This window comes from Rhincodon typus, chromosome 42, assembly GCF_021869965.1.
Source record: "Rhincodon typus isolate 14 chromosome 42, sRhiTyp1.1, whole genome shotgun sequence".
In the NCBI taxonomy this organism is placed as follows: Eukaryota; Metazoa; Chordata; class Chondrichthyes; order Orectolobiformes; family Rhincodontidae; genus Rhincodon; species Rhincodon typus.
This window is the reverse complement of record NC_063373.1, coordinates 7,482,866-7,493,514: the sequence shown is the minus strand read 5'-3', so window position 1 is coordinate 7,493,514 and position 10,649 is coordinate 7,482,866. Positions and strand designations below refer to the sequence as shown.

At 43.3% G+C, this 10,649-nt stretch overlaps 1 pseudogene; it reads left to right on the top strand.

Moving 5' to 3' along the window:
- The window catches only part of LOC109938508, a 30,837-nt pseudogene continuing 20,188 nt past the window's right edge, over positions 1-10,649 (top strand).

Here is a 10,649-nt window from a genome sequence, read left to right as displayed (position 1 = left end):
CAGGACGTGTGCACGTTCATGTGAGTGACATGGTAGAGTGAAGAGTTAGGACATCGAGGACCCGTAACTGGGGGAATAAGCGATTGTCATTCGTTTTATCCTCACTCAAGAACAGAATACAGCGAGCGTGGAAGAAGGGAGAAAGCTGTGAATGCAGAAATTGTGCAATTGGTTTAAATATCAGCCAGGCGTGAGAGTGAGTGTGTGGGGTGTGGATTTACCCCTTTTTTTGGGAAAGAAAGAGAGAGAGAGGAGAAAAAGGATGTTCCACAGAAATTAGAATTGTATGTTCTGAATTTCTGCTTTCTGTTGACCATGAAGGGTTTTGTGTTCTGCTTTTACAGGCATTGAGGAGAGAATTTGCATCATGCAGGCATATGATTAACTAATGTCGTTTAAAAAGGGATATTGGCTGTTTTTACCCATTCTGGCCTACAAGTGACCCCAGACCCACTACACTGTGGTTGACTTAACGGCCCTCTGGGTAATTAGGGATGGTCAATAAATAACACCCAAGCCAGCAAAGCCCACATCTCGTGAATGAATTTTTAAAAATGGATTGAATGGTCTCCTTCTGTACCATACCTATTCTTTGATTCAGTAAATTTGCAGACAGGAGACCTGTAACAAACATCATGCCAAGATGGGACAATCACTCGATTCATTAGGACCTGAATGTCATTGTCTTCTGAAATGTGGAATGAGAAATGTTTGTTGAGAATATTTGAAACATCATTGTGACTGGAAAAGCACTGAGACTGCGAGACATGTGAGTGAGAGTATTCCAGTCCGGTGATGGAGGAAAGAGCTTTAACTAGTTATACAGCCTGAGGAAGCATTGCACCATTCTCATTGTGGAGAATCTGTGTGCGTGTTCTGTGTGTGGACAAGGCTTCAACTGATCAACCAACCAAGGGCACCCACATCATGGAAAAACGCTGCAAACGTGGAGATTGTGGGAAGGGATTCAATTACCCCTCTCAGTTGGAATACCATCGACGCAGTCACACTGGAGCTGGCATCATGGAGAAGCCATGGAAATGTGTGGACTGTGGTAAGGGATTCAATTTTCCATGCTTGCTGGAAATTCATCGCCGCAGCCACACTGGGGAGAAGCCATTCATTTGTTGCATATGTGGGAAGGGATTTACAAAATCAACCAACCTGCTGAGACACCAGCAAAATCATACTGAGGAGAAGCCTTTCAGCTGCACTTTTTGTGGAAAGAGCTTTGGACAGTCCTCCAACCTCACTGCACACCAGCGTGTTCACATGGGGGAGAGACCATTCACATGTCCCGAATGTGGGAAGGGATTCTCACAGTCAGCCAGCCTCATGTTACACCAGCGAATTCACACTGAAGAAAAGCCATTCAGCTGCAGCTATTGCGCAAAGAGGTTCAGGCAGTCTTCTGACCTTGCCTCACACCAGCGAGTTCATAATGGGGAGAAACCGTTCACCTGCTCTGTGTGTGGGAAGGGATTCACCCATTCATCTGGCCTTTGGTCACACCAGCGTGTTCACGCTGAAGAAAAGCTATTTGGTTGCACTTCCTGTGGAAAGAGGTTCAGGCATTCTTCCGGCCTCATTGCGCACCAGCGCATTCACACTGGGGAGAGGCCGTTCACCTGCTTCCTGTGTGGGAAGAGATTCTCTCAGTTATCTCACCTGCTGGCACACCAGCGAGTTCACAGTGGGGAGAAACCATTCATGTGCTTGGACTGTGGTAAAGGATTCACTCAGTCCTCTCATCTGCTAACACACCAGAGAGTTCACACTGGGGAGAAGCCATTCACTTGCTCCGTGTGTGGGAAGGAATTCACTCAGTCACAATATCTGCTGAGACACCAGCGAGTCCACCAGTGACTACAGATTTTGGATTCTGCTGTGATCACATCTGAGATTGAAATTCTGATGATATTAGCTTTGTTTCTGCTAATATTAACAATCCCCATAACTGACTAGAGCTCTGAATGTGTCACCAAATTTCAGTGGCTTCAGAGTCTCCTTTTAAAAGGACTACCTGTGATCTTTCCTCTTGATTCAAGAAGTCTCACCAGAAACTGATTTATAATTAAGCTATGAAGTTTCACTTCAATCCTAAATTGATCTTTGGTGCAAAATTTGCAACTGAGTGACTGAAAAGTTCCACTGACCAACATCTTCAGTGAGAAAGTGCTGATTAATCCACGCTGCCAAATCTTACTGACTGGCATATCCTTCACAGTGGCAACTCTATTGTGAAATTAAATTTTATCGAGGTATATAAAATAATAAACTATTTCCTAGGTAGGCCAATCAAAACTTCATTAATCAAACTCGATTGCGATGAAACTTGGAAGTTGTGGAGTTCAGTCAGTTCTGATGCAGCAGTGACATTTAGTAAATATGGAACCTGCATCAAAGACTGGTTTGAGAACTACTCAGAAGTGATGAAATCTGTCACTGAAGCAAAAAGCAAAGCCGACCTAATGCTCAACAGCTAGAAAACTGCATTTGCTTGAAAATAACCAAGCCAGTTGTGTAAGACACAGGGAGGTACTGTGCAAAGAATCACTAGATCTCCTTACGTCAATGAATCAAAACTGCCTGTGACAGTGGAAATAAACCTGATGAGATCAAGAAGGCACTTGATTTGGTCATCACCAAAGCTGACTCCTGAAATTGGCTGATGTTGATGAAATCACCCACAGAAGGAAGCAGACACCCTGCAGGTTTGAACACAAATGTAAACTGTACTCCTGTGAGATGGCTGTCTCTCAGACTCAGTCAAAGCCTCTGCAGCCTTCAGTCATGCTTTACTTGGATGAGGAACCCTCATCACTTGAGAAAGGCCATTGATTGCTTAGCAAACAGGCCATCTGTGGCAAGGATGGAATTTGAGCTTTAAGCGCAAAAAAATCCCATCTAATGCTGCACATTCGTGGCCTCATTCTCCTCTGCTGGTAAGTAGGATCTGATCCGTAGGATACAAAAAAAAAAGCCATCACAATGTACAAAAGCAGACCAAGTGTATCCAGGAGCACAATGTGGTTTCTGTGCTGGCAAATCAACAATGGACATGATCTTTTCCATGTATCAGCGAAAAGAGAAGTGTTCAGTTGGCATTTGATCTCAAGCACTGCCTGGCTGCTGTGCAAAAACAAAAGAAATGTGAGAATCAATGAGTGAAAGCAAACATTTGTGTGAAGTACAACTTATTTCAGTAGTTGCAAAAGCCACTGAACAGTTTGATTCTCTAAAAATAGCTTTAAACTTGAAGTTCGCAAGCTGGATGCAACTCCACCTTTTGTACATTTTGGTATAAGAATTTTGAAGTTTGTGTTTAACTGTGAAAGCCACCTTTTTATTTTTCTTCACTTTTATTATAGTCATTTAGAAAGGCACCTGAAGAAAGAGCAAAGAAATAAATATGTGAGAAAAGCTAAAGAGAAGTACCAAAAGGATTGGAGGGACATACCTTTTTAAAAACTATTTTCAGTGTCTTTGAGCGACAAGAAAAGTTGCACAAGTTGATACAGTTTTGCATGTTTCTGAATGATTGCTCACCCTTTTGCAGAGAAGTTAATGGTCTCCAAAGTGTGTGTAGCGACAATTTGAATGAAAGACTTCTAAAAGGTTTAGCTTCAACCTGTTTTGTTATCTTTCAAGACAAAGCACTTGAGAACAGCGGGGATGGGTGTTTTCTTGAAAGTGATTGCAGGTACTTCTGTCTCTGATCTACAAACGCTAGAATCATACGGTACAGAAGAGGCCCTTTGCCCCATTGAGTCTGAACTGCTAAAACCATGCCAAATCTCTACTAGTCTTCCCCGCCACAGCCTTGAATATTATGACACTTCAAGTGCTCATCCAAGAACTTTTTAAAGACTGTGAGGTTACCCACCTCAACTACTCTGCAGGCAGTGCATTTGTTTTCACAAATCCCTCTCAATGTTTTTGCCTTTCACCTTAAAATACATTATTGACCCTTCAACTGAGGGGAACAGCTGCTTCCTGTCCACCCCATTCATGCACCGCAGTCAGCCTCCCCCCCGTCAGCCTTCTGCTCTGAAGAAAGCAACCTAACTCTATCCAGCGTCACTTTGCAGCTAAAATGAGAGACAAAAATGTTTCTTCATCTTTGTTTTAAATGGGTAACACCTTATCCAGATTCGACATTCTCCTCTGGATCTAGTGTGCTTCAATTAAGTCACCTCTGAACTCCACAGGGTACAAGCCTAGCCTGTCTAGCCTTTCCTCACAAGGCAATCTGCTCACTTCCAGGCATTAGTCTAGTAACTTTCTCTGAACTACTTTCAGTGCATTAACATCGGCAACGAGTATTGTACACAATACTCTAGATGCAGTCTCACCCGTGCCTTGTATATTGAAACATAACCTCCCTACTGTTGCATTCAATTCCCCTCTCAATAAACCGCAACATTCTGTTAGCTTTCCTGATTATTTGTTGTACCTGCATTCTAATCTTCTGTGATTCATGCACTGGGATACTCCGGTCTCTCCACATCTCAGAGCTCTGCAACCTCTTGCCATTTTAGATAATATGCTTCTTTATTATTTTTTCTGCCAACATGAACAATTTCACATGTTCCCACATTGTACTACATTTCCCAGAACTATGCCCACTCAGGGATCCTATCTGTGCCTCTTTGTAGGCTCTTTATGTCCTCTTATAAAGTAATAGAATCATAGAGCTGTACAGCATGGAAACAGACCCTTCGGTCCAACTCGTCCATGGTGACCAGGTATCCTAAATTAATCTAGTCCCATTTGCCAGCATTCGGCTCATATCCCTATAAACCCTTCCTATTCATATACCCATCCAGATGCTTTTTAGATGTTGTAGTTGTACCAGCCTCCACCACTTCCTCTGGCAGCTCATTCCACACACGCACCACCCTCTGCATGTAAAAGTTGCTCCTTATGTCCCTATTAAATCTTTCCCCTCTGACCTTAAACCTATTCAAGCTACGGCCAGACCTGCTGAGTTTCTCCAGCATCCCATGTTTGTTTCAGATTCCAGCATCTGCGGTAACCTGCCTTTATTTGGGTGAAGCGAGTTGAGGGTTATGATGACAGAATTAGATTTGGAAAGATGGGAGGAGGCTGGTTTGGAGTATTAACACCTGCAACCGTCTTTCGAAAGGAAGAGGTTTTGTGTTTCTTAAAAAGTATTAAGGTAGATAAGTCCTCGTGGGATCTATCCTAGAAGATTGAAGGAGGCAAGAGAACAAAGTGCTGGAACATTGACAGACATCTTTGTATCCTTTTTGGCCACAGTTGAGGTCCCAGAGGATTGGAGAGTAGCCAATGTGGTCCCATTGTTAAAGAGGGGTAACAAGTATATTCCTCGAAATTACAGGCCTGTGCCTTTCATTGGTGATAGGGAAATTATTGGATTAGATTCTCAGGGACAAGATCTGTATGCATTTAGAAGCAAATGGACTTATTAGCAATAGCATGGTTTTGTGTGGGGGAGGTCATGCCTCACTAACTTGATTGAGTTTTTTGAGGAGGTGACAAAGATGATAGATGAGGGAAAAGATGTTGATGTTATCTACATGGACTTCAGTAAAGCCGTTGACAAGGTCCCTCATGGTACAAAACATGAAGTCACATGGTATTGGGGTGAGCTGGCAAGATGGATACAGAACTGGCTTAGCCATAGGAGACAGAGGGTAATGGTGGAAGGTTGTTTTTCGGAATGTAGAGCTGTGACTCGTGATGTTCCACAGGGATAAGTGCTGGGACCTCTGCTGTTCGTGATCTTCAAAAATGATTTGGAGGAAAACGTAGCTGGTCTAATTAGTAAGTTTGCAAATGATACAAACATTGGTTGAGTTGTGGATAGTGAGGAGGATTGTCAGAGGATACAGCAAGGTACAGATCACTGAAGGTGGCAGTGCAGGTAGATAAGGTAGTAAAAAAGGCTTATGGAATGCTTGCCTTCCTTGGAAGGAGCATTCAGTACAAGGATAAACAGGTTATGCTGCAGCTTTATAAAATTTTAGTTAGGCCATGCGTGGAATATTGTGTACAGTTCTGGCCGCCACACTACCAGAAAGATGTAGATGCTTTGGTGAGGGTACAGCAAAGGTTTACCAGGATGTCTCATATGGGGGATTTTAGCTATGAAGAAAGGTTGGATAGACTGGGATAGTAGGAACTGCAGATGCTGGAGAATCTGAGATAACAAGGTGTAGAGCTGGATGAACCCAGCAGGCCAAGCAGCATCAGAGGAGCAGGAAAGCTGACGTTTCGGGCCTAGACCCTTCTTCAGAAATGGGACGTCATCCATGGGTGCTCCGACAGTGGTCACATGGCCCCATATCAGACATCCTGGTAAACCTTTGCTGTACCCTCACCAAAGCACCTACATCTTTCTGGTAGTGTGGCGAGCAGAACTGTACACAATATCCCACGCATGGCCTCACTAAAATTTTATAAAGCTACAGCATAACCTGTTTATCCTTGTACTAAATGCTCCTTCCAACGAATGGCACATGGCCATTTCTGAAGAAGGGTCTAGGCCCGAAAAGTCAGCTTTCCTGCTCCTCTGATTCTGCTTGGCCTGCTGTGTTCATCCAGCTCTACACCTTGTTATCTTGGATAGACTGGGTTTGTTTTCACTGGAATGCAAGAGGTTGAGGGGTGACTGAAAGAAGTTAATAAGATTGTGGATGGTGTGGTCAGAGAGGAAAGTATGAGGCTTTTTCCCAGGGTGAAAGGGTTAATCACTAGGGGACACAGGTTCAAGGTGCAGGGAGGGGGAAAGCTTAAAAGAAATATGTGAGGCACGTTTTTGACACAAAATTGTGGTGAGTGCCTGGAAAGCGTTGCCAGAGAAGGTGGTGGAAGCAGACACAATAGCAATATTCAAAAAGCACCTGGATGAATATAGTAATAGGAAGGGAATAGATGGATATGGATCCTGCAAGTGAAGACAGTTTTAGAGTGGCAGTGCTGGCTTGGAGGGCTGAAGGGGCTGTTCCTGGGCTGTATGGTTCTTTGTTCTACACTGATTGTGTCAAAAGGCCTGTTTCTGAGTCATGTATCCTGTCTAATTACACTCCTTAAGGGTCAGTTCTAGCTTTCAGACTCTGTCACTTATTTGTAGATTTTTTTAACAAGAGGAAATAATTTATATGTATCCTATGTTTCCTATGTTTCCCTAAATGTATTTGATTCTGCTGTTACGGCCACTATTAGTAACCTCCAAAATTGAACCACATTCATTCTGACTGTTGGGATTTATTCCTGCTGATGTGAATAATCTCTGTAACAAAAACAGAAACTCAGCAGGTATGGTAGCATCTGCGAGGAGAAAGCAGAGTCAACTTTTCAGGTCAATTGACTTTTTCAGAACATTCTATTTTTGCTTGATTTCCAGCATCTGCAGTTTTTTTTTGTTTAATAATCCCTGTGACTGGTTGTAGTTTCACATCCGTGTCTATTAACTAAATCAGCTTTGCTTCAAACACAATCTGTCAAGCCCTTGACTTTTCCCATGGTAAGAGGTGACTAATTAATAACCCAATTACCAACGGCTCCATAAAGTTTTCGAGAAGATTTGTAGCTCAGTTTGTGGATGGGGTTGTAGACGTGCTCGCTGAGCCGGTGGGTTTGGTTGCACATGTTTCGTCACCTTGCTAGTTAACATCATCAGTGCGCCTCCAAAGAAGCGTCAGTGTTCTGTCCTGCTTGTTATTTATATGCCTCATTTTGTTGGGGTGTTTAGTACCACTTCCAGCTCTGCTTCTCAGTGGTTTGTACACAGGGTCTAATTCAATGTGTTTGTTGATGGAGTTCCAGTTAGAATACCAGGCCTCCAGGAATTCCAACGTCTCCATTTTAGGCTCTTTTCTCCTTGTTAATTTTAGGTTATTTTTGTTCTTATATCTTTGGTTACTCTCATGAACAAGTCCTGATGCCCCATATCTCCCAAATGGCCTCTCATTCTGTCTTGGGATCCAGAGCAGTTTTTGATATTAACCAGAGGCTGGAAATAGTAACCTATACTTTTTCAAGTACCGTTAATTTTGTCCCAGATTATTGGCTTTAATTTTTCACACCACTGATGTGAAGCTGACACTGCCAGAAGAATAATGGAGGTGGGTAAAATTACAACATTTAAAAGGCATCTGGATGAATATATGAATAGAAAGGTATAGAGGGCTATGGGCCAAATGCTGGCAAATGGGACCAGGTCAGATTGGGATGCCTAGTCGGCACAGATGAGTTGGACTGAAGGGTCTGTTTCTGTGCTGTATGGCTCTCTGACTCTAATTGCTGTTATTATGCTCTGCCAGTGCTTTGGCCTGACTCATATATCCAGAGGATGGAAAGTTTGTGACCGAAGTCCCTGCCAGTTCCATGTGAAGGATGCTGTCATCGAGCAGCAGTCCCTCAATGTCCTCCTACAGGAGGACCAGCCTCAGGAATGGTTTCATGTTTCTTCCTGTTTCCTGTTGATACAGAGGGCGATTATTGAGAGACAATGGGGTATTATGATGTCACCAAGTTCTGATGTGATGATATCACAAAGATTGTTCAATTACAGTGGATTCTTGGTGTTGGAAACCAGTTTGTTCAAGATAGCAACAAACACGTCGGTTATAGATCTGTCAATGAAATTAATGAAATGAAAGTGATGCAGCAACTGAACAACTGATGAATGTTGTATGTTATAGAGTTTAACAATGTTTACAGCATCAGTGGGTACAGGGCACTCCATGTCCGAGGACATTGGAAGGGTAACGAAATAATTTAGGTAAGTAATGGACCAAGTCAAAACAGTCTTGTACTACTACTACTTGTCACCTGACTTGGAATTCCGTACATCAACCGGACTATTGATATAAGGGATAGCACATCGTGTAATTCCAAGAAAAGATTGTGATTATCCAGAGATATGATCCTGTCTGTCTTCCAAGTTTTAAAATCAACCAAGGTGCATTGGACCATTTGATGTTATCATTTTGCTGTTACTTAAGTTATTTGGTATAGATTTAAAGATAAGAGGCAGATGCTCAAAATTATTCTGCTCTCTGGAAGTTAATGTTTATTGAATTTCTTGAACTGATAAGTATCCCCAGTATTAGTCACTTTGTTGGTGTTGACCACCTGAAAGGACAGAAAATGTCCATGTGTGTTTCTATGGATATGTCCATGTGAGAGGGGGGTTGAATGTTTATGGGTGTAAGTGTGAGGAGAGCATGTCTGTGTATTTGTGGGTGTCGAAGTGAGAGAGAAGATGTCTTTATGTGCGAGAGCTGTTTGCCTTTCCTCGAGTGTGAGAAATAGGAGCTCACAAAACTTTGCAACTCAAGTCATCTCTACCAGCAGCTTCCAAACCTGCAATCGGCCAAGGGCTGCAGATGCCCAGGAACACTACCTTCCATAAGTTCCCCTCTGAGTCAAGTACCATTCTATTTCGAAAATAAACTGTTGTTCCTTTGATGTCACTGGGTGAAAATCCTGGAACGTTCTCCCTAACAGCTCTGTCGGTGTCCCTTCACCCCATGGACTGTAGCAGTTCAAGAAGGCTGCCTTCACTGGGGCAATTACGGATGATTGCTAAATGTTGGCCTAGCCTGAGCTACCCATATCCTGTGAAATTGTTTGACACTAGGCCACTTGACCCTTTGACCATGGTCTATCCTTCAATAAGATCATAGTTGATTTGATTACTTAACATTCTTACCTTCTGCCAATAACACTTTGTTAGTATTCATCAAGAATCTATGTACCTCGTTTTCTTACATTGAGTTATGAGTCTTCAGACTGTTTTCCTAAAAAGGTGGGGAAAGCAGATCTTTGAATATGTTTCAGGCAGTGGGTGTATAGATTCTTGGTAAGCAAGTGTGTTAAAGGTAATTGAGGTAGATGGGATTGTGGCTTGGAGTTACATTCAGATCAGTCATTATTTATTTGAGTGCCAGGGCAGACTCCAGTGAACACACACATTGCATGTGATTGTCTTTGAGATAAGTTGCTTCTTTCTGGGACACAGTGTGGATCTGGAGGAACACAGCAGGCCAGGCAGCAGCAGAGGAGCAGGAAAGTTGACGTTTGGGGAAGAAGAGTCCAGACCCGAAACGTCAATTCTGCTGCTCCTCTGATGCTGCCTGGCCTACTGTGTTCCTGACTCCACACTGTGTTGTCTCTGACTCCCAGTATCTGCAGTTCTTTGCTATCTCTGAGTCGCTCCTTTCTGGCCTGTATTATACTGAATCATGACAGGATTCACCTTCTCCCTCATATAAAGCAAAAAAAAACTACGTATGCTCAAGATCTGAAACAAAAACAAGTTGCCGGAGAATCTCGGCGGGTTTTGCAGCATCTGTGGAGTGAAAACAGCTCCCTGATTACTACTCTCGAAACATTAACTCTGCTTTCCTCTCCACAGATGCTGCCAGCCCTGCTGAGTCTCTCAGGCAATTTTTGTTGTTTTTCCACCTTCTTCCCAACCACCCCAGATCTCCGATTCAGGCTGAGCACCATCCCTCATTCAGTCTATTGTTGGGAGGACCAGCCTCAGCCAGTCGGTCTTCCAGCCCCGCCCCCTCATTCAGTCCATTGTTGGGAGGACCAGCCTCAGCCAGTCGGTCCTCCAGCCCCGCCCTCTCATTCAGTCCATTGTTGGG